Source organism: Megascapheus bottae, chromosome 17 (assembly GCF_031878675.1).
Source record: "Megascapheus bottae isolate mThoBot1 chromosome 17, mThoBot2.hap1, whole genome shotgun sequence".
NCBI lineage: Eukaryota > Metazoa > Chordata > Mammalia > Rodentia > Geomyidae > Megascapheus > Megascapheus bottae.
Window position 1 is genome coordinate 29821271 of NC_143525.1, and position 24215 is coordinate 29845485.

Sequence of the window (24215 nt, forward strand, 5' to 3'; positions counted from 1 at the left end):
TCCAAGTCTGGCACAGCCGCTAAATTCTCTAAGCCTAAAACCTCACGGACGGCTGGCGGCCATGAGCACCTGAGACCCAGAGGTGCAGGCCATCAGGCACTGAGGAAGACGCCCCCGGCACGGGCTGCGCAGGCGCGGCTGCCCGTCAGGGCCCCGTCCCTCCAGGCTGCGCAGGCGCAACAGCAGCTCCGGCAGAGTCCCGACGACGACGACGGCGGCGGCGGCGGCGGCGACGGCGGCGACGGCGGCCACTGCGGGGCTGGGGCGTGGAGCGGCGGCGGCGGCGGCGGCGGCGGGCGGCACAGGAGCAGCCATGAGGGCCGGGCCCAGTCACCGACAGTGAGTGGCGGTGGGAGGGGAACGGACACACCGAAGGATCTGGCGGAAGGATACCTCCGGCTTGTGGGGTGGACTCTGCCGGCGGGGGACGGAGGTCGTGGGGGGAGGGACCGTTTGCGGTGATGGGAGAATTTGGGGCATGGGCGAAGGGGTCGTCGGTCCCAGGAGCGGAGGGCTGGTCGGAGGGCAGGGGTTGTCGGCTATGGCGTGAAGAGGGAGCCCGCGGCAGGGCCAGCTGTCCTGTGCTGCCCCGTTCGTCGGCATCCCTTCCCCCAGGAGCTTTGGGTCGCCTCTCCCTTTCCGCTCCTTTCAGAGAATGGTCGCGGGGGGAGGGGGTGGAGGATGAAAGCCCTGGCGGCGCTGAAGAAGCTAGCCCTGGACCAGGCCGGGGTGCGCAGTGCTGGGCCGAGCTGAGGCAGCGGCTGTGAGCCGCGAGCTCGCTCCTGTTTTGAAGCCGGGGAACGAACTAGAGGCTTGGATCGGGACAGGCTGGAAGCCAGGTCCGCCACCAAGGGAGCTGATAGATAACCTTGGACAGGGCTCACTTCACCTTTCTGATCCTCTGGAAAATGTCGTGCTTCCCACCGGCCGTAGGGAGCATCGCGCATGGGGTTGAAGGTGTGGATGGAAATTGTCAATTGTAAGTACTTCTACACATGCTAACAGTTCGCCAGTACTACTACTGGGTTTTAGACCTTGCCATTATTAGTGCAACGACTGATTCTCTGTCAAGGTGAAACATAGTGTTTGTAACACCTCATAGACCAGTCTGTGCTTTCTGTGTAGAAACAGTAGATCATATGCAGAAATACTACCTTCTGTCTGTGATGTGATAAATTAGCTGTCAGATTTTTGTAGGAAATCGGTAGGAAAATACCATACTCTGGCATTTTTACAAATGATGTGTAGCTTCTCACCCAAGAGAAAGGAAATAGAGAGTGGAGGGCCAGTACTTTCTGAACACAGCTCATTCAGCTTCCCTTGCAACAGTTTTCACTAATGACCTTTATTGTGAGCTGAGAAAATTGAGAATTGAAAAAAAAAAAAACAGTTTGAGACAAGTTAGAAGGGATGCCCAGTGGGGGCATATACAATTTTTTTTTTTTAAATCTGGGGAGGGAGCAGTGCTGGGGTTTGAACCCAGTACCTTGCACATGCTAGGCTAGCATGCTGTCACTGAGCTATAACCTCAGCTTATTATTTATTTTTGTGCCAGTATTGGGGCTTGAACTTGAGTGCCCTCCCTGAGCGTTAGCTCAAGACTAGCACTCTACCACTTGGGATAAGAGATGGGTCAAACTTTTCCTGGTCAGGCTGAATTCAAACCTCTACCCTCAGATCTCAGTCTTCTGAGAAACTAGGGTTACATGTGTGAGCCACCTGCACCCAGCTTATTTTTTTGAAGCTGGGTCTGATCATGTAATCCAGGCTAACTTTGAAAATCCTATCTCAGTTTCTGGAATGCTAGACATACAGGTTTAGGTATAAACTATACCCAGTTTAGCCTGAGTTATTTTTGAATTGCAGAACATGTTCACTTTACAAAAAAAATGTGGTGGCTGGTGGTTCCAGGGCCTTGTCTTTATTCTGGAGGTCAGTTAAGTATGCAGCAGGGTGGTTTTATTGTGTGTGTGCGCGCGCGCGCACAGGTATTGCTGGAAGAACTCAGGGCCTGGGAACTGTCCCTGAGCTTTTGTGCTCAAAGCTAGTGCTGTAGTACTTGGGCCAAAGCTCCACTTCCATTTTTTTTTTCCCCCAATGGATAAGCATTTCACAAACTTTCCTGCTTGGGCTGGCTTTACACTGTGATCCTCATATCTCAGACTCCTGAGTAGCTTGGATGATAGGCATGAGCCATGGGTGCCCACCAAACTTTATTTTATTATTGTTGGTATTACTCTGTGAAATTAAAGACAGTTTTTCAGAGTCTGAGGGAAAGCTTTTCCTTTGAGTGTCAGGAGGAGCAGAATTGAGCCTTTAGTGGTTAGGATAGACAGAGCAAAGTACAGCATTGAACTATTTGCTTCCACCTAGAGAGAAAATGGCTGTGTGTGTGTGTGTGTGTGTGTGTGTGTGTGTGTGTATGCGGGTGCATGCGCATGCATGTGAACACACACGAGTGTACACGCATACCAGTCCTTGGGCATTACCCCTGAGCTTTTTTGCTTAAGGCTAGCTAATACCCTTCCACTAGAGCTATAGCTGTACTGTTGTTGTTGTTGTTGTTGTTTTTGTTGTTTTTGCCAGTCCTGGGCTTGAACTCAGAGCCTGAGCACTGTCCTTGGACTTTCTCAAGGCTAAGTCCTTGGACTTTCTCAAGGCTAGAGCTCTACCACTTGAGCCTCAGCACCACTTCCGGCTTCTTTGTATGTATGTGGTACCAAGGAATCGAACCCAGGTCTTCCTGCATGCTAGGCAAGCACTTTAACCACTAGGCCAAACTCCCCACCCTGTTGTTGGTTTTTTTGTTTTCTTTTTTGGTGGTTAATTGGAGATAAGAGTCTCATGGGATTTACTGCCCTGGATGGCTTAGAACCTTGAGCCTCAGATCTCAGTCTCTTGAGTTGCTAGAATTACAGACATGAGCTATGGTTGCATGGACACAGCTTTTTCAAGAGCTGCAAATTACTTTAAAAGACACAGATGTTTCGGGGCCGGGAGTTTGGCCTAGTGGTTAAAGTGCTTGCCTAGCATGCATGAAGACCCAGGTTCGATTCCTCGGTACCACATATAGAAAAAAGCCGGAAGTGGTGCTGAGGCTCAAGTGGTAGAGCTCTAGCCTTGAGAAAGTCCAAGGACAGTGCTCAGGCCCTGAGCTCAAGCCCAGGACTGGCAAAAAAAAAAAAAAAAGACACAGATGTTTCAACTCTGATGGCTCTGAGTATATTTAGTGCTGGTAGTAGAACTTGAACTCAGGGTATTGTCCCCTGGCTTCTCTTTTTCACGTATGGCTGGCATACTACCACTTGAATCATGCCTCCAGTTCCTGGTTCTGAGAACGGAGAGCTTTAAATGGTTAGGCCTTTTGAAAGCTGTCAAGTGATTTGTCTTTTTACCAAATAAAGATGGGGAGTGATTGTTCTAGATTCTTGAAGATTCCCAGATAAGAGGAGTGAATTATTGTATAGGAATGGGGGAGGGAATTTTAGTTGTCTTAACTTCTCTATCTGGTAAGACATATTTTACTTCTCTTTGTGGAAATACTGAGTATTTTTTGGATGGTTCCTGGGGCTTGAACTCTGGGCCTGAGTGCTGTCCCTGAGCTCTTCAGCTCAAAGCTACCACCCTACCCCTTGAGCCACAGCCCCACTTCCCCTTTTTTAGTGATTAATTGGAGATAAAAGTCTCAAGTTCTTTGGGCTAGGAGTTTGGCCTAGTAGTAGAGTGCTTGCCTAGCATGCATGAAGCCCAGGTTTGATTCCTTGGTACCACATACATAGAAAAGCCTGAAGTGTTGCTGTGGCTCAGGTGGTAGAGTGCTAGCCTTGAGGAAAGCCCAAGCACAGCGCTTAGGCCCTGAGTTCAGTCCCCAGGACTGGCCAAAAAAAAAAAAAAAGTCACATTCCTTTAGAGCCCAGTCTGGCTTTAAATTGTAATCCTGAGATCTCAGCTTCCTGAGTAGCTAGGATTGCAGGTGTGAGCCAGGGCCAGCTCAGTGATTTACATATATTGTTCTGTCTAGTTCCTTAGATCTCCCAATAAATTCTCCGTACCCTGCCCCCTTTGTTGTGGGGTTTGAAGTCAGAGCCTGGGTACTATCCCTGAGCCTTTTCACTCAAGGATAGTACTCTACTACTTTGAGCCATGACACCACTTTTTGTTTTCTGGAGGTTAATTGGAGATAAAAGTTTCATGGACTTTCCTGCTCTGGCTGGCTTTGAATCATGATCTCAGCCTCTGAGTAGTTTGGAATACAGGCATGAGCAACTGATGTCCAGTTTAAATTTTTTATCGATAGCACTGATTATTCTGTTTTTTAGAGGATACTTTTTTTTTTTTTTTTTGCCACTCCTGGGCTTGAGCTCAGGGCCTGAGCACTGTTCTTGGACTTTCTCAAGGCTAGAGCTCTACCACTTGAGCCTCAGCACCACTTCTGGCTTTTTTCTATGTATGTGGTACCGAGGAATTGAACCCGGGTTTTTGTGCATGCTAGGCAAGCACTCCAACCACTAGGCAAAACTCCCTGCCCTAGAGGATGCTTTTAAGAAGAGGTTTGAGTTGTAGTTCATTGGTAAAGTGCTTGCTTAGCATTTTTGAGGCACTGGGTTCTATCTCCGGCACTACAAAAAACAGAGCCTTTGTTAATGCAGAATACAAATTTATTATGTTTTTACCACATGGTACATAATAGAGGTAAAAAAGAACTGGCCTAGCCATCTTATTTTGTTTTTAATAACTGGATATTTATTTTTAATGTTGGCAATGCATTTTTCCCTTCTGGAAATTTCCATCAGTTCAGGCAAGTCCATAAATGCCATCCATGTTGTTAATAGAGGTTTGTTCAGCTGTGATGAGAACTTCCTGTCCTTTTCTCCTTCTATTCTCTTTCCTATTTGTGGTTATTTTTATGTAAGTAGGTGATAGTTGCCAGATGAGGACTTCTTTCCCTGGGGAGAGAAAGGGGGTGGCCATTGCCTTGATTGCCTGTTGTGTGAGCAGTCTGTGTAAAGTGGGAAATGAGCTATGGGGATGTAAGATTTTCTTTTGAGTCCTTGACATAACAAGGGTGAAAGTAAAAGGAATAAGGCTTATTAACTCATTTTTTATCCTCATAAAGTGAATCATTTTTCTTAAAAAAAGCATCCCATGCCTCAGAGGAAACTTTTAAAAAACATTCTATTTAAAAACAAAATTATGCTGTTTATACCTCTCTCCTTTTTAACTAAGAACATTGCCTAAAAACTGAATCTTTGTTTCTTTTTTTTGCCAGTCCTGGGTTTGAGCTCAGGGCCTGAGCACTGTCCTTGGACTTTCTCAAGGCTAGAGCTCTACCACTTGAGCCTCAGCACCACTTCCGGCTTTTTTCTATGTATATGGTACTGAGGAATCGAACCCGGGTCTTCATGCATGCTAGGCAAGCTCTTTAACCACTAGGCCAAATTCCTGGCCCCTGAGTCTTTGTTTCTTAAGCTTCCTTTTGATCTTTGACTCCATTTCCTAACTGAAATCTCTTTAGTACTATTTTCACAACAGCTAACTAATAATGTGCTTGCTGGACCTGGGTCTTGTAGTCAGGGCTTGGGCACTGTTTCTAAGCACTCGCGCGCTCTCTCTCTCTCTCTCTTTCTCTCTCTCTCTGTGTGTGTGTGTGTGTGTGTGTGTGTGTGTGTGTGTGTGTGTGTATGTGTGTATGTGTGTATGATGGGGCTTGGGCTTGTACTCCGGGCCTGGGCACTGTCCCTGAGCTCTTTTTTTTTTTTTTGCCAGTCCCGGGCTTGAGTTCAGGGCTTGAGTACTGTCCTTGGACTTTCTCAAGGCTAGAGCTCTACCACTTGAGCCTCAGCACCACTTCCGGCTTCTTTGTATGTATGTGGTACCAAGGAATTGAACCCGGGTCTTCCTGCATGCTAGGCAAGCACTTTAACCACTAGGCCAAACTCCCAGCCCCTTGTCCCTGAGCTCTTTAGCTCAAGGCTACCACCATACCCATGGAGCCTTAGCCCCACTTCTTGTTTTCTAGTGGTTAATTAGAGATAAGAATCTCACAGACTTTAGTGCCTGGGCTGGCTTTGAACCATGATCCTCAGATCTTAGCCTCCTGAGTAGCTAGGATTACAGCGTGAGCCATCGTGCCCCACCATGCCCGGCTCTAAGGTTTTTTTGTTTGGGTCTAGTGCTCTATTACTTGAGCCACAGCTCCACTTCTTGATTTTTGGTGGTTAATTGGAGATAGAGTCTAAAGGACTTTCCTGCTGAGGCTGGCATTGAAACTTGATCCTCAGATCTTAGCCTCCTGAGTAGCTAGGATTATAGGCTTGAGCCATCTGTGTCCAGCTGTTTGTTTTTTTTTATTCCTTATATAGTGCTAACAGCTTTAAAAGAAAAATTGTATGGGAAGATAGCAAAGAGAAAAAGTAGATGTTGGAGTTATTAGTTTAGTAATAGTACATTCCAGGTTTAACCTTTGCATAAATAAAGCCTTTGTTTCATTTAAACAAAATGAATAAATGAATGGATTTAATTACTGAAATTAAGAGTTAATGTTTGGAGGACAAAGAAGTCAGAAATGGAGCAATAATTCAGAGTAGAAACCTCCCTTAAAGCATGGTTTGTAGCTAGTATTTGGTACAATGTTATGCTAAATTAGTTTCTCATTAATACTTTCTGAATGAAAAAGTGACAACCAATTATGAGTCATAATCATGACTAATAACATGGGTCTCAAATCTTCTGTGTCTTTGCTATCTTTGAATATATTTGTATGAAATGTCTGTGCCTTAGTTTCCTCATCTTTAAAACAAAGAATCATATTAGGTGAACAATTAAATGGAGATTATTATGAAGATTAAATGTGTTAATGCTTATAAAGTGTTTGGAGCAGCAAGTGGTACAGCCCTAGCCTTGAAATAGCTAGAGGACAGTGCCCAGGCCCTGAGTTCAAAAAATAAAATAAAATAAAAAGTGTGCCGGGTATGGTGTCTCATTCCTGTAATCCTAGCTACTCAGGAGGCTGAGATCTGAGGATCATGGTTCAAAGCCAGCCCAGGCACTAAATAAGACTCTTATCTTCAATTAAACACCAGAAAACTATAAGTGGTGCTGTGGCTCAAGGGGTAGTTTGGTAGCATTGAGCTGAACAGCTCAGGGATAGCACCCAGGCCCAGAGTTCAAGTCCTATGACCAACAAAATAAAAAATAGTGTGTGGTACTTTGTGTTGTTGTTGGTCCTGAGGGATAGGCACCCAGCTGTATGTGTGTTTTGGTCATCTTGTATTGATTGATTGCACGATTGTGTGCCTGTGTGCCTATACTTGGGCTTGATATCAGGGCCTGGGTTCTGTCCTTTAACTTTTTTGTTCAAAGCTATTGCTCTACCACTTGAATAACAGCTCCACTTCTGGCTTTTTTGGTACTTAATTGAGTACTCATGGGCCTCCTAAGTAGCTATGATTACAGGCATGAGCCACCAGCATCTGGCAAGTAGTGGAATTTCAAATTTAGGTTTTTGTTCTTTCTTGGCAGGTGCTATATGTTTTGAGCCATGTCTCCAGCCCTATTTGATCTTATTTAGCTTAGCTTATTTTTCAGCTAGAGTATCTTGTTTTTTGGGGGGCTGGCCTCAGACCTTGATCCTCCTATGTATAGGCTCCTAAGTATTGCAGGAATCACCAACACACACCATTATACCCAGCTTACAGATTTATTTATTTATTTATTTTTGCCAGTTCTAGTTTTGAGCTCAGGGTCTGAGCACTATCCTTGTACTTCTCAAGGCTAGACCTCTACCAATTGAGCCTCAGCACCATTTCTGGCTTTTTTTCTATGTATGTGGTACCAAGGAATTGAACCTGGGTCTTCGTGCATGCTAGGCAAGCACTCTACCTCTAGGCCAAACTCCCAGCCCACAGGTTTTTTTTTTTTTTGGCTGGTCGTGGGACTTGAACTCTGGACCTGGGTGCTATCTCTGAGCTCTTCAGCTCAAGGCTACCACCTACTCTTGAGCCACAGAGCCACCTATGATTTTCTGGTGATTAATTGGAGATAAAAGTCTCAGGTCCTTTTGTGCGGCTGGCACAAGTAGCTGAGTAGCTAGGATTACAGGCATGAGCCACCAGCATCCCCCTGGGACTTGAACCCTTTTTTTTTTTTGCCAGTCCTGGGCCTTGATCTCAGGGCCTGAGCACTGTCCTTGGACTTTCTCAAGGCTAGAATTCTATCACTTGAAGCACAGCACCACTTCTGGCTTTTTTCTATGTATGTGGTACTGTGGAATGGAACCCAGGTCTTTGTGCATGCTAGGCAAGCACTCTACCACCAGGCCATACTCCTGGCCTGGACCCTTTTTTTTTTTTTAATCCCTAAAATTATACCCAGAGGTTTGTACATGCTAGGCAAGTGCTATTGTAAGCCTCCAACTGTGGTCATAATTGTTTTGCATACCACTAAGAATGGAGAAATGCTATTTATCAGGCTGGCATGTCATCAGTTGTAAGATGAATCCTGTTTTCAGAGATGTTAACATGTGAAATTGTAGAAGATTGAAGTTGAATAAGTTTGGTCTACTGTGAAGGTCAGATGCAATGCAATTATTTTCAGTAAAGACATTATTCATTGAAGTTTCATGACAGACAACAGGCCTTTGTGGTTGGACAAGAAAGGTCATTCTTAGTCAACAGTAAAGTCTGAAAAGGGAGAAGACATTATTGAAATATATATATGTCACCTTAATCACCTTATCAGGAGAGGAGGAAATTAGTTAAGACTTTGGCAGAGTAACACTGTATAATGCAAAACACTGCAGGAAGCTTGGAAGCTTTTCAGAAGACACAAGAGCCTTACACTTTTTCCCCCCCTCTTTCTCTCTTTTATTTGGTACAGGGCTTGAACTCTGGGTCTGGGCATTGTCCCTGAGCTCTACAGATCAAGGCTAACATTCTACCTCTTGAGACACAGTGCCACTTCCAGTTACTTGGTAGGTTAATTGAAGATAAGAGTATCACGGACTTTTATGCCCAGGCTGGCTTTGAACCCAGATCCTCAGATTTCAGCCTCTTGAATAGCTAGGATTACAGTCATGAGCCACCAGCCCCTGGCATCTTACTTGTCTTTTTTTACTCAAGGCTGGTACTCTACCACTTGGACAACATTTCCACTTCCAGTTTTTTGCTAATTTATTGGAGATAGGAATTACAGGGTTGGAAGTGTGGCTTAGTGGTAGTTTGCTTGCCTAGCATGCATGAGGCCCTGGGTTCAATTCCATAGTACCACATACCCTAAAAATTAAAAATAAAGAATTGCAGGGCTGGCTTAGAACCATGATCTTCAGATCTCAGTCTCCTGAGTAGCTAGAATTATAAATGTGAGCACCCAGTGCTGGCTGGACTTGATTTTAATCTCCTAAGACAATATAGCAACTTTTAAAAGGTGATTCTAATTCCAGGAGCTGGTGGCTCATACCCGTAATTCTAGTTACTCAGGAGGCCAAGATTTGAGGATTAGGGTTCGAGACCAGCCTGAGCAGAAATGTCCCCATGAGACTCTTATTTTAGATGAACTATTCAATAAAACAGAAGTGGCACTGCAGCTCTACATAGTAGAGTGAGAAAAAAAAAGAGCTTCGGGGGGCCAGTGGTAGAGTGCTTGCCTAGCATGCACAAATACCCGGTTCGATTCCTTGGTACCACATACATAGAAAAAAGCCAGAAGTGGTGCTGAGGCTCAAGTGGTAGAGCTCTAGCCTTGAGAAAGCCCAAGGACAGTGCTCAGGCCCTGAGCTCAAGCCCAGGACTGGCAAAAAAAAAAAAAGAGCTTCGGGACAGCACCCAGGCCCTAAGTTCAACCCCATGACTGACCAGAAGAAGAGAAGGTGGAGGAAGAGGAGGGGGAAGAAGAAGGAAGGAAGGAAGAAGGTAGGTAGGTGATTTTAAGCCAGGAATTATACATACCTATAACCCCAGCATTTGGTAGGCTGAAGCAGGAGGTCTTAGTGTGAGGCTCGTCTGTACTATATAGCAAGACTGTTTGAGCAAAAAAGCAGAGGGATAGCAGAAAGATAGCTCAATACGCACATGCACACACGCACACACAACTGAACATTAGCCAGTTGGCTGCGCCTGGTGGTTCAAGCCTGTTGTCCAAGTACAAGGAAGTGCAATGCTTAGTGTGGTATTACATCTGTCATCTCTAATGACCCAGAGAAGTATAAGTAGGAGGATCACAGCTCAGGCATAAAGTGGCCAGAGGACAGAGGCATGGTTCATCAAGTGTTAGAATGTCTTCCTAGCAAGAATGAGGTCTAAAGCTCAATCATCAGGACCACATTCTTCCCCCCGCCCCCCCCCGAAAAAAAATTACTGAGAACAATAGCTTACAACTGTAAGGTCATCTGTTTAGGGGGTAGAGATTTGAGAATCACAGTTCAAGTCCAGCTTAACCAAAAAGTCGAGATCCTATCTGAAAAAAAATGACCAAAGTGACTTTGGGCTTAGAGCGTAGTCTGGTGGTAGAGTGTTCACCTATCATGCACGAAGCCCGGAGTATTAGTTTCAATTTTTTCCTTTTTTTTTTTTTTTTTTTTTTTGTGCCAGTATCTGGGGCTTGAACTTAGGACCTTGCACCAATCATTTGTCTTTTTCTACTCAAAACTGTACCTCTACTGAGCATTGGTGGCTCATACCTGTAATTCTAGGTACTCAGGAGGCTGAGATCTCAAGTACACAGTTCAAAGTAGCCTGGGCCCAGGCCAGGAGTGTGGCCAAGGGTAGAGTGCTTGCCTAGCATGCATCAAGCCCTGGGTTCAGTTCCTCAGTACCACCACATACACAGAAAAAGCCAAAAGTGGTATTGTAGCTCAAGTTAGGAGAGTACTAACCTTGAGCAAAAAGTGTCCAAGGACAGTGCCCAGGCCCTGAGTTCAAGCTCAGGAATAACCAAAAAGAAAAGAAAAAGCAGGGCACTGGTGGCTCATGCCTGTAATCCTAGCTACTCAAGAGTAAAGAGGCCAAGTTAGGAGAGCTTGGTTTGAAGCCAGTGAAGGCAAGAAAGTTTGTGTGACTTGTTATCTTCAATTAACTACCCAAAAGAAACTGGAAATAGAGCTGTTGTTCTAGTGGTAGAATGCAAGCTTTGAGCAAAAAAAGCTCAGTGTCCCAGGCTCTGAGTTCAAGCCCTAGGTCACACACACACACACACACACACACACACACACACACACACACACACACACACACACACACACACACACACACACACACACACACGAGAATTGAGGGAGCATGGCCCAAGTGATAGAGTGCTTGTCCACTAAGTGTGAGACACTGCATTTGAACTTAAGTACCAAAAGAAAAAAAAATCTAATAAAATAAATGGAGAGTTGAGAATAAATGTGAGAAGCAAAGTAGCCAGGCAAAGGGATGAAGCCTTACAGCTGACCAGAGTGGGGATAAGTGTAAAGTCATTGCACTCTTGGTGTGAGGTGAATGCTTTCTTATAGAAGTGTTTAATATCTATTCTTGTCTTTTCACTGCCTCTAAAGATCTGATTATGTACCTGTCAGAGTTCTGTGATTTAGGGTAAAAAGAAATATAACGGGAAAAATACCACTTTTTTTTTTTTGTTTTGTCATGGGGCTTGAACTCTGGGTTTGAGCACTGTCCCTGAGGTCTTCAGCTCAAGGCTACTGCCCTATCCCTAGAGCCACAGCACCACTTCTGGTTTTCTAGTGGTTATTTGGAGATAAGAGTCTCAGGACTTTAGGGTGACTTTAGTGCTGAGATGGCTTTGATCCTCAGATCTCAGTCTACTGAGTAGCTAGAATTATGGGTGTGAACTACAACATTTCAGTAACTATTGTTTTAAAATTAATGATAAGGCTGGGCTGGTGGCTCACACTCGTAATCCTAGCTACTCAAGAGGTTGAGATCTGAGGATCAAGGTTCAAAGCCAGGCCAGCACAAATGGACCTGAGACTCTTATCTCCAATTAATCTCTAGAAAATGGGAAGTAGGGCTTGTGACTCAAGGGTAGGGCAGTTGCCTTGAGCTGAAGAGCTCAGGGTCAACGCCCATGCCAAGTTCAAGCCCTATGACCACCCCCCCATACAAAAAAAAAAAAAGACTGGGAAGATTGATATTTGATATTTGAAGCCAGTCTAGGTAAAAGTTCAAGCAAGACCTTGTTTTAGCAAACTAGTCCAAACTAGTTAGTTGTGTTGGCACATACTTGTGAGCCTAGCTGCTTAGGAGGTTATAGAGCATAGATAAGAGGATTGTGGTTTAAGATTGGCACTAGGCAAAAAAGCATGAGATTTTATCTGAAAAATAAAAAAATTAATACAAGGAAGGAAATAAGGAAATCAGATTTGATAGCTCTGTTATAAAATGCTAGTCTAATATTTAATGGGTTTCATGGGAAAATATGATTTCTAGAAAAAATGAGCTAGCTAGGTAACCTTGGTTCATGTCTATAATCCTAGCTACTCAGGAGTCTAAGATCAGAAAATTTTATTTGGAAGCTAGCCTAAGCGGAAAAGTCTTTGAGACTTTCTCTCCAAATGTAAGTGGCAAAAAGCTCTTCTGGTACTGGTGGCTCATGACTGTAATTTTAGCTTTCAGGAGGCAGAAATCGGAGGATTGCAGTTAAAACCAGCTTGGGCTAGAAAACTATGAGACTATCTCCAGTTATTCATAGAAAAAGCCAGTAGTGACATATGTGTCAAGTGGTAGTAGAGTGCTAACTTTGAGCAAAAGGAGCTCAGTAACAGTGTTTAGGCCCAGAGTTCAAGTGCCAGGACCGGGGGAGGGGGGGGGTGGGGGAAGGGCCGATAATGTGGCCCAGTGGTAGAATGCTGCCTAGCATGCACGAAGCCCTGGACAGGCCAAAAGAAAAAGAAAAACAAAAACAAAATAGTATAGTTAGTCTTTATAAGGGTGTTACTAAGATCCATTTGATGGCCTTTGGGCATGTGTGGTTGGTAGAATAGCTGTAAAAATGTAAACAGATTTTTTTTTTCCCTTTTGTGCCCATTTTGGGACTTGAACTCAGGGCCTGGGCATTGTCCCTCATATCTTCTTTTCTTTCTTTTTCTTTTTTTTTGCCAGTCCTGGGCTTGGGCTTTCCCCAAGGCTAGAGCTCTACCACTTGAGCCACAACACCACTTCTGACTCCCCCTCCCCCATGTATGTGGTATTGAGGAATCGAACCCAGGTCTTCGTGCCTGCTAGGCCAAACTCCTAGTCCCCCCCGCAGATTCTCTGCCCAAGACTAGTGCTCTACAACTTGAGCCACAGCTGCTGCTGCTGCTGCTCCTCTTCCTCCTCTTCTCTTCTTCTTCTTCCTCCTCCTCCTCCTCCTGCTCCTCCTCCTCCTGTTCTTCTTCAAGGTAAGTGTCTCACAAACTCTTGCTCAGGTTGGCTTCTAATTGTGATCCTCAGATCTCAACTTCTGAGTAGTTAGTTATAGGTGTGCTCATCAGGAGCCCAGCGTGGATATATTTTGAGAGTGAAGTCCCTAAAGCCTACTTTGGACATGGGCATGGTTGGGATATGAGACAAAGAAAAATTATTGATGGGAAATAGTAGATAAGTAAATGGTATTGCTCTTTATTGAGATGTGTCAGGCAGAGCATATTTGTCAAGGGTTTGGTTTTAGTTAAGTCACACTTAAGATGCTTGAAATAGAGATATAAGACAGATAGCTGGTTAGAAAAATCTGCCATTTCCCCAGCCAGGAGCATGACATAGTGGTAGAGTACTTGTCTAGCATGCATGAAGCCCTGAGTCCAATCTTTTGGTACCACATATACAGACAAGCCAGAAGTGGCACTGTGACTCAGGTGATAAAGAGCAAAAGATGTTCACTGACAGTGCCCAGACCCTGAGTTCAAGCTCTAGGAGTAGCAAAAAAAGAAAATCCAGCATTTCCTAAAAGTCTGGGCTAGAATTAAAGACTGGAAGTCATGAATATCTAGATAGAATTTGAAGTTACCAAATTAAATCAAATGTCACCAAAGGATGGTGTGTGGCTGGGGCAAAGGTTTGAATAAGAAAAGTGGGAAACTATACAAGTGAAGAAATGTTTTAGAAGCTAGAGTATAATGGCCTATACCTGTAACCCTAGCACTGAGGAGGTGGGGGCAAATTTATCTGGAGTTAGAAATTTGACTATTAGTGAGATCTTGTTTCAGGATTAGAAAAAAAAATGTCTTAGGAAGGAGTGGTCAGTTGTAATAAATGCTATTGAAAAGTCAGATAAAAACAGAAAAATGTCCTGTAGGATTTGGTATCCTAGAGACTACCACAAAACAAAACAAAACAAAACCTAAAACCCTATTCACTGGAGTAATGAAATGGAAGTTTCTGGGAAATGAGTTGGGGGAAGATAAGATGGAAAATCATTGGATAATTTGTGTGTGTGTGTGTGAGAGAGAGAGAGAGAGAGAGAGAGAGAGAGAGAGAGAGAGAGAGAGAGAGAGAGAGAGGGAGGGGGAGAGAGTGTGTGTGTGTGTATATGTGATGGTCCTAGAGCTTGAACTTAATATTTTTGTGCTGTTATTTTAAGTGAGTTATGATCACTTAAAAACTTGCTTTTCAGTCAGTGATAGTGGCTCATGTCTGTAATTCTAGCAACTCAAAAGGCTAAGATCTGAGGATCATGCTTGGAAGCCAGCCCTGGCAGGAAAGTTTGTGGGACTCTTTTTCTTTTCTTTTTTTTTTTTTTTTGGTCAGTCCTGAGGCTTGAACTTAGGGCCTGAGCACTCCTCTTAGGCTTTCTCAAGGCTAGTACTCTTCCACTTGAGCTATAGCACCACTTCTGGCTTTTCATGTATGTGGTACCGAGGAATTGAACCTGGGTCTTTGTGAATGCTGGCAAGCACTCTACCACTAGGCCAAACTCGAGGGCCTGTTTGTGGGATTCTTATCATCAATAAAGTATAAAAAAGAAAACCAGAAGTGGAGCTATGGCTCAAGTGGTAGAGTATTAGCCTTGAACACAAAAAGTTGAACATTGACTAGGCCCTGAGTTCAAGTCCCTGGAATGGCACTAAAACAAACAAAATATTTCACTAGTGTTATGAGCAATACAGACAATGGATGAGTGGTTGAGACTTAAGGTTTAGTCCCTGGTCTAGGAAAAGCTGACAACTTTGACCTTGGTCTTAGGATATATCAGATTTCTCAACTGTCAAAATGAGGATAACAGGACCAGTTTAGCTCAGGTGGGTGGTTGTGAGGCATGACTACTAATGAAAATAATTGTAAAACAGTTTTGCAAGTTAAAGTGTGATATAAATGCTAAATAATAGTTCTTTATTGGGATGTTGTGAAAATTAGCAACATGATGTCAGTTAGAGGCTTAAGTTCTTTTTGAAAAAGGTGATATATTTTTATAAATACTATTTGTGGAAAAACAGCTTAGAATTTGGGAAAAGATACTGTTACCCTAATTTCTGGAATATAATAATCATGGAACCATAATGAAGCGACTTTTTAGTAAAGACATATTTCCTTATAGATTTATTCCCTATAGACTCCTCTTACAAGAGTTTTATTCCCTTGGCTTTTTTTTTTTTTTTAAACCAGTACTAGGGCTTGAACTCAAGGCATCTCTTGCTTAGGATTTTCTGCTTAAAACTGATATAATACCATTTGAGCTACATCTCTACTTCTAGTTTTTGTTTGGAATTGGGGATGAGTCTTTCAGATTTGTTTGCTGTGGCCAGCGTGAACCTTGATTCTCAGATCTCAGCCTCCTGAATAGTTAGGAATATAGGTGTGAGTCACTAACTAGAACCTGGCTCCTCTTGGTTTTTGGGGTCAAGTAGGATACAAATAACACCTTATAAAAGCTCTAGTGCTAAATTTAAGGGACTACTAGAGGTGATTCATTGTCTATATTTAAAGCATCACAACCAATCAATGGAACACTTATACAAATATATTAAAATCATTTTAATTCATTGTAGGCGATACCATAGAGATATTTTAATGCAAAATTTGGTGATATTTTTAGTTAGGTACCATTTTAAATAAAACTAGCTATCTTTATATCTGAGACATTGAATATAGAATTATCATTACCTATAATGAACTTGGAAAATACTGAGAATTTGAATCTGGGGAACTAAATTTTTCTTTTTTTTTTTTGCCAGGCCATGGGCCTTCAACTCAGGGCCTGAGCACTGTTCTTTGGCTTTCTCAGGGCTAGCACTCTACCACTTGAGCCACAGCACCACTTCCAGCTTCTTCTATGTATGTGGTACCAAGGAATCGAACCTGGGTCTTAGTGCATGGTAGGCACTCTACCGCTAGGCCAAACTCCCAGCCCATCTAAATTTTTCTTAGCTTTTATAGTGACATTAATAATAGAAGAAAATCAGGATGTGTTCTAAAAACAGTGAGGGGAAATTGAAATGGTTAAGTGATAGATTGTTCAGTACTTTACCCTGCTGATACCTCAGTTGAGGCCTGTATTGAAAACATTCAGTACAGGGACTTGTGTGTTGCCAATTTTAGAATAAAATGACTAAAGAGACTAGTTTTACATAGGTTGAAACTGCATCGTTTTCTTTGGAATTTGAGTTCTCTTTACTTATGTTTCTCTGTGTCAAGGAGCAATAAAAGGTTAAGATTTCTTTCTTCCCCAATTGATGGGAAGTTAGCTTTTGTAGCACATAGGCATGGTAACCAAAAACGGAGTCCCTGAATGGCCTGCTTGCATAGCAAACAGTTGAATAAGCTTATTAAAACTTTGTGTTGCTCAAGGGTTGTTCATATGTAAAGGTTCATCTATATTCTTTTTTGGTTTTGTCAGTTGTGGGACTTGAACTCTGGGCCTAGGCGCTGTCCCTGAGCTCTTCAGCTCAAGGCTACTGTCCTACCTCTTGAGCCACAGCTCCATTTCCAATTTTCTGGTGATTAATTGGAGATGAGCCTCATGGACTTTAGTTCCCAGCCTGGCTTTGAACCACAACCCTCAGATCTCAGCCTCCTAAGTAGCTAGGATTATAGGTGTGAGCCACTGTACCCTGCTCTATATTCTTTTTTGAGTGTGTTCCAGTTCAGGGACTTTAATTCAGGGCATAGCATTTTCACTTAGCTTTTTCACTCAAGGCTGAGTGAGCCACAGCTCTACTTCCTCCCTCCCTCCCTCCCTTCCCTCCTTCCCTCCTTCCCTCCCTCCCTCCCTCTCTTCCTCCCTCCCTCCCTCCCTTGCTTCCTTCCTTGCTTTCTTTTTTTTCGCCAGTCCTGGGGCTTGAACTCAGTACTATCCTTGGGTTTTCTCAAGGCTAGAGCTCTACCATTTGACCCACAGCACCACTTCTGGCTTTTTTTTTTTTTTTTTTTTTGCCAGTCCTGGGCTTGAGCTCAGGGCCTGAGCACTGTCCTTGGACTTTCTCAAGGCTAGAGCTCTACCACTTGAGCCTCAGCACCACTTCCAGCTTTTTCTATATATGTGGTACCAAGGAATCGAACCCGGGTCTTCGTGCATGCTAGGCAAGCACTTTAACCACTAGGCCAAGTTCCTGGCCCCATATTTTTTTTTTTTTTTTTTTTTTTTTGCCAGTCCTGGGCTTGAGCTCAGGGCCTGAGCCCTGTCCTTGGACCTTCTCAAGGCTAGAGCTCTACCACTTGAGCCTCAGCACCACTTCCGGCTTTTTTTTTTTTTTCTATGTATGTGGTAGCGAGGAATCAAACCCGGGTCTTCATGCATGCTAGGCAAGCACTTTAACCACTAGGCCAAACTCCCGGCCCCCACTTCTGGCTTTTTGTATGTGTGTGGTGTGGAGGAATTGAACCCGGGTCTTCATGGATGCTAGGCAGGCACTCTACTACTAGGCCAAACTCCCAGCATCCCCTCCCCCCCTTTTTTTTTAAGCTGGTCGTGGGGCTTGAATTCAAGGCAAAGACACTGTCTCTGAGCTTTTTCATTGAGGCCTAGCACTCTACCTTTTTTTTGGCCAGTCCTGGGGACTGAACTTAGCGCCTAAGCATTGTCCTTGGGCTTTCTTCAAGGCTAGTACTCTACCACTTGAGCCACAGCACCACTTCCAGGTTACTGGTAGTTAATTGTAGATAAAGAGTCTCACAGACTTTTCTGCTCTTGCTGACTTAAAACAACGATCCTCAGATCTCAGCCTTCTGAGTAGCTAGTACTACAGGCATCATCAGCCACAGCATCAGCAGCAAACACTTTTTAAGGCTATGAATACGAAGTGAACAGGCAACCTATTGCATCAAATGCTAATCCAACATGGTGTTTAGCTAAATTAATTGCTTGCTTTGGTTATTTGAGCAATGGTAAGCTTCTTTGTCCCTTCCAAAGATACATAGAAAAGCTCCTTCTGTCCAAAGTAAAGTGTTGGCTCGGTGTTGGTTATAATTTGCTTTTTCTGGCTAGCATAGCTTCCTTTTTGTTTTCTGTCTTCTGACAGATTATAAGATTGTGGGGAAACAGCGTCCAGGGCTTTTTCAGGAACGGTGCCATTTTATCTACAGGAGAAGCCACTGGTTTTGGCATTAGATAGAGGAAAATTGGCTCCGCATTTAAAGATGCCAAATCATACTTGATTCACAAGTTGCTGTCTCATTTTTGTTTATGTGAAACTTTTTCAGGATACTGGCTTTTTACTCTTTCTACCATGTGCTACCCGATCAGTTTGAAAAGTTAGTAATTTTTCTTTCTCTCCAACTCTGTACACATATTCTAAACTACAGCCAGAAATGAGCAGACGCTTGCTTGCTTGCTTGCTTGCTTTCTTCCTTCCTTCCTTTCTTCCTTTTGTTGGTTATGTGGCTTGAACAGGGCCCAGGCCCTGTCTCTGAGCTCTTCAGCTCAAGGCCAAGGCCACCACCTTACCCAGGAGCCACAGTGCCACTTCCGGTTTTCTGGAGATAAAAGTCTCAAGGGCTTTAGTGCCCGGGCTGGCTTTGCACTTGAATCCTCAGATCTCAGCCTCCTGAGTAGCTAGGATTACAGGTGTGAGCCACCATGCTTGGTGTAATAGACATTTTATTATTTATTTATTTATCTATTTATTTTTGTGGGTCATGGGGGCTTGAACTGGGGCTGGTCGCTGGCCCTGAGCTCTTCAGCTCAAGGCTACTACCTACTCTTGAGCTAAGCCCCACTTCCCGTTTTCTAGAGGTTGATTAGAGTAAGAGTCTCAGGTCCTTTTGTGCCCAGGCTGGCTTTGAACCTTGATCCTCAGATCTCACCCTTCTGAGTAGCATGATTATAGTATGAGCCGGGGGGGCCCTGGCTACTTGTTTGTTTGTTTGTTTTTTTCTTTTTTTTGCCAGTCCTGGGCTTGAGCTCAGGGCCTGAGCACTGTCCTTGGACTTTCTCAAGGTTAGAGCTCTACCACTTGAGCCTCAGCACCACTTCCGGCTTTTTTCTATGTATGTGGTAGCGAGGAATCAAACCTGGGCTTTCATGCATGCTAGGCAAGCACTTTAACCACTAGGCCAAACTCCTGGCCTTGTTTGTTTTTTCTAAGACTGCTTAACACCCATAGTCTTTCAAATGCTGCTGAACCTGAACTCTCCATCCTCTTACAGCACTGCTGGAATTACAGAGCATGTATTAACCTTTTATCATTGTTTTTTTGGAAGACTACTTCTCAACATGTTGCCCAAGGTGATTGACCCAGGGCCCAGGGCCTTGTACTTTTTGGCAAGCACTCTTCCACTTGGCTATATTCCCAGCCCTTGACTTTGCGTGTGTGTGTGGGGGGGGGAGTTTTAATTCATGCAAACTACTTCATCCTCATTCACTCTCCCCACCTTGTTATTGGCTGGTTTTTGTTGTTGTTTGTTTATTTTTGGCCAGTTCTAGGGCTTGAACTCAGGGCCTGGGCACAGTCTTTGGATACATTTTCCTCAAGGCTAGAACTCTACAATTTGAGCCACAGCACCACTTCTGGCTTTTTCTATGTATGTGGTGTTGTGGAATCAAACCTGAGTCTTTGTGTATGCTAGGCAAGCACTCTACCATTAGGCTGGACTCTGGGCCTGGACACTGTCCCTGAGCTCTTCCGCTCAAGGATACCTCCCTACCCTTGAACCACAGCGCCACTTCCAGTTTTCTAGTGGTTAATTGGAGATAAGAGTCTCTTTAGGGCCCGCGATTGCTTTTAACTGTGATCCTCAGACTTTAGCCTCCTGTATAGCTAGGATTACAGGCGTGATTTACCACTTGCCTTGATTAAGGGTAGAGCCATACCACTTGACCCACAGCACCACTTGCAGCTTTTTCTGTGTATGTGGTTCTAATGAATCGAACCCAGGTCTTCCTGCATGCTAGGCAAGCATCCTACAGGCCAAGCTCCTGGTCCTGTGCTCCTCCTTCTTAAGGAAAGTTTTAGCAAGGATTTATTTTATTGTAACAGGGTTAAAGTAGGACTAGATCGAAAAAAAGGAAAACAGTTCCTGATGTCCATGCAGGAAATGGGTTAGAATGTTCTTTTACTGAAAGTTCAGGGACAATGCTTAGGACCTGAGATCAAGCCCCAGGACAGGCTGAGAAAGAAAGAAAAGAAAATGCAAAGAAGCCAGATGCTAATGGCTCATCATTGTAGTCCTAGCTACTCAGGAGACTGAGATCTGAGGATTACAATTTGATGTCAGCCAGGCAGGAAAGTCTGTGAGACTCTTATCTTACAATTAACCACCAGAAAACTGGAAAGTGATATTGTGGCTCAAAGTGATAAGAGTGGTAGCCTTGAGTGGCTAAAGCTCAGGGACAGTACCCAGGTCCTGACTGAGTTTAAGCCCCATGATTGGGGGGAGGGGAGGAAAAGAAGACTCCAAAATCCTTGCTTTTAAAAAATGAACTCCAGGGGCCGGGAGTTTGGCCTAGTGGTAGAGTGCTTGCCTAGCATGCATGAAGACCCGGGTTCGATTCCTCCGTACCACATACATAGAAAAAAGTCAGAAATGGTGCTGAGGCTCAACTGGTAGAGCTCTAGCCTTGAGAAAGTCCAAGGACAATGCTCAGGCCCTGAGCTCAAGCCCAGGACTGGCAAAAAAAAAAAACTCCATATACTGCTCCACCCAAGAAAATATACTTTGTCATATCCCATCTCAGCAATAATTATGACCCTAGCACTAATTTAGTGACTGAAGTCTGGATGCTAGCTTCCAGTACTGTTCTCACTTGGCAGTTGCTGGGAGTTTTTGCTAACACTAGGCATATGTTCTGAACAAGGCTTAAGTGTTTGCATTCAAATTATACTGAAAGGGAGTATATGTCTTGGATCTGACCTAGGTTAGGGCCAGCTGTTTGTATGTATAGTTTATATATATATATATGCAAAAATATATATGTAACAGATGATTTGATGTAGTTCTTACCTTCCTTTATTGATTTCCAGAAACATACTTTCCCCCTTAATTTCCCCGTTACCACAGGAAGTGAAAGTTTCTGACAGGAAAGATTGAGGTGTGCAGTTCCCACTGTTTTGAGGGAGTGCAACTGATTAATCTGAGGAGGGAGAGGCATTCTTTTTTTCTTTAAATACTGTCTGGCCATTTCCTAGTAGGCATTCCTGGATGTACTGCCTGAAGGGCTCATTCTTAGTACACAGTCAACGGGATAACTGGTTCCTCATAACGTTGCCCAGCTCCTGGATACTAGGCTCCCAGGTTTGAGGTGGAGACCGGAGAGTTAGGGGCAGACTAACAAAGAGGAGCCGCGCCGGGTAAGGGGCGTCGCGTAGCTGGCCTATCCCTAGCGGCCGAACTCCCAGTGGCTCTCGTCAGTTGGCTGCGTGGCAAGTCGCTCTGCTGGTTCCCTGGCTGAGGATTGGCTGTGTAGTGGGAGGGGACTTGCAAAGAAGGATGGAGCTGGGGGGCGGGGCTGGCTTCCGGCGGTGGTAGCCGCCTGGGGGAGGGGGTGTCGGCGCCCCGCCGAGTGCTGCGCTCCGTGAGCCTGGCACCCGGAGTAGCCGCCTCCCCCTCCCCCTGCCTTGGCCTCTGGAAGCCCCTTCTCATCCTTCCTTCCTGGCTGGGACGAACGGGGCTGAGCGGTCCCAGGCGGGCGGGGTGGATTCCCGGAGCGCCGCGGAGCGCTGCAGAGCGGACCTCACCACCTCTCCAGGGCGGCAGGTGTGTGTGTGTGTGTGTGTGCGCGCGCGTGCGTGCGCTTTTCTGATGCGACCCCGACTTCAGCCGACTTAACCTTGTAAGAAAAGGAGAAATGGATCTGGAAGTAAGAGCTCCACGTCCTATCAGTTTATCTTGATTTTCCAGTTCTTTCCTCTTCATTTCACCCTTGTAGCTGAGTGAGGAGATTTAGTACTCTTATCATCTCTATCCATATGTCGTCAGCCGCGTTGTAAAATGCTCGGAGAAGAAAAGAGGAGCCCTTTTTTATATGGCATCTGATGTCGTAAACTGAAAGTGAGTTTGGGGGAGCTGTACAACATCTGTCCTTTAAGAATATCATCTTTTTCCTCTGAGTCTGCCTTAATTAGCAACAGCAATCTGAAAAGAGTATGAGGCTATGGGAAGAGAGAGCAGCCTGGGTCAATGGTGGTTAAAGGAAATCCTGATAGTTTTTAGCAATTAACTCTGCTAATGTCTCTTTCCCCAATTATATTGTCATTGGCTTTGTGTAGTAGCACAGCTCTGGTGGTGAAGCCTACTCCAGAGGGCAAACTTACCTTGCTGTTACTGAAACTTGAAAATCTTGTCAGTGTCTTAATTGGTGTTGTTTTTTTTTTGTCAGTTGTGGGGCTTGAATTCTGGGCCTGGGTGCTGTCTCTGAGCTCTTCAGCTCAAGACTAGCACTTTGTCACTTTGAGCCAAAGCACAACTTACCTTTTACTGGTGTTTAATTGGAGATAACAGTCTCATGGACTTTTGTGCCCAGGCTGCCTTGGAACTGTCATCCTCAGATCTCAGCCTCCTAAGTAAGAAGGATTACAGGCGTGAGCCACTGCTGCCTGGCTGCCTATTTCTTATATTCATAGGCACCAGAATTCTGCCATCAAAAGTCTTAAGGCCAGGTGCTGCCCTAGCTGAAAAGTCCCTGTGACACTTTAAAAAAAAAAAAAAAAAAGCAAAGCCTTGGGGCTGGGTCAGGAGCTTGGTCTAGTGGTAGAGTGCTTGCAGAGCATGCATGAGGACCTGGTTTCAATTCCACATACATAGAAAAAGCCAGAAGTGGTCCTGTCCTGTGGCTCAAGTGGTAGAGCTCTAGCCTTGAGAAAGTCCAAGAACAGTGCTCAGGCCCTGAGTTCAAACCTTAGGACTGGCAGCAACAACAACAACAAAAAAGCCTTGAATCCAAATGTATATTAATTCTTCTTCTTCTTGGTGGTGGTGATGGTGGTGGTGGTGGTGGTTGTGGGATTTGAACTCTGGGCCTGGGTGCTGTCCCTGAGCTCTTAGCTCAAGGTTACCGCCATACCCCTTCAGCCACAGCACCACTTCTGGTTTTCTGGTGGTTAATTGGAGATAAGAGTCTCATAGACTTTAGTGCCCAGCCCAGCTTTGATCTGTGATCCTCAGATTTCAGCTTCCTGAGTAACTAAGATTTACAGGCATGAGCCACTTCATCCAGCTTAAAAATTTTTTTTTGAGGGGGGATGGGGTCATGGGGCTTGAACTCTGGATCTGGGTGCTGCCCCTGAGCTCTTCAGCTCAAGGCTACCACCGCCCTTCCATGAGTCACAGCCCCACTTTCTAGAGATTAATTGGAGATAAGAGTCTTATGACCTTGTAGTGCCTGGCCTGGGGGTTGGCTTTGAATCATGATGCTCAGATCTCAGCCTCCTGAGTAGCTAGGATTACAGGTGTGAGCCACTGTGGCCCGCCCAACTTAATTCATTTTGGGGAGTGCAGGGGTGTCATGGGGCTTGAACTCTGGGCCTGGGTGCTGTCCCTGAGCTCTTCAGCTCAAGGCTACCACCCTACCCTGGAGTCACAGCCCTACATCTCATTTTCTAGAGATTAATCAGCGATAAGAATCTCTTCTTTGTATTCCCTGGGATGGCTTTGAACCTCGATCCTCAGATCTCAGCCTCCTGAGTAGCTAAGATTACTGGCGTGAGCCACTGAGCCCAGCTAGCTTAATTTATTTTTTAAAAAGGTTCTCAAATTTTATGAATTTGGATGGCTATAACATTATAATGTGAAATTATTTCTTCATTTCCTTTGCTTCTGTTACTTATCCCTATTTTTCTGAAGGATATGTGTCTTTTCTCCAGCACAAAT

The 24215-nt window shown here is 44.5% G+C and overlaps 1 protein-coding gene across 4 annotated transcripts in view; it reads left to right on the plus strand.

Annotated features, from left to right (window-relative positions):
- The first annotated feature begins 271 nt into the window (after window positions 1–271).
- Fam222b (family with sequence similarity 222 member B) overlaps window positions 272–24215 on the plus strand; it is a 48596-nt gene continuing 24652 nt past the window's right edge. Inside the window, exon 1 of one of the 4 annotated variants that reach the window (XM_090350574.1) lies at window positions 272–339. The gene's annotated coding sequence lies outside the window, so the exon portion shown is untranslated. Of the gene's footprint in view, window positions 340–508; window positions 980–21985; window positions 22104–22149; window positions 22207–24215 lie in introns of those variants that run through there. The other 3 variants (XM_090350576.1, XM_090350578.1, XM_090350577.1) reach the window with 3 other exon arrangements.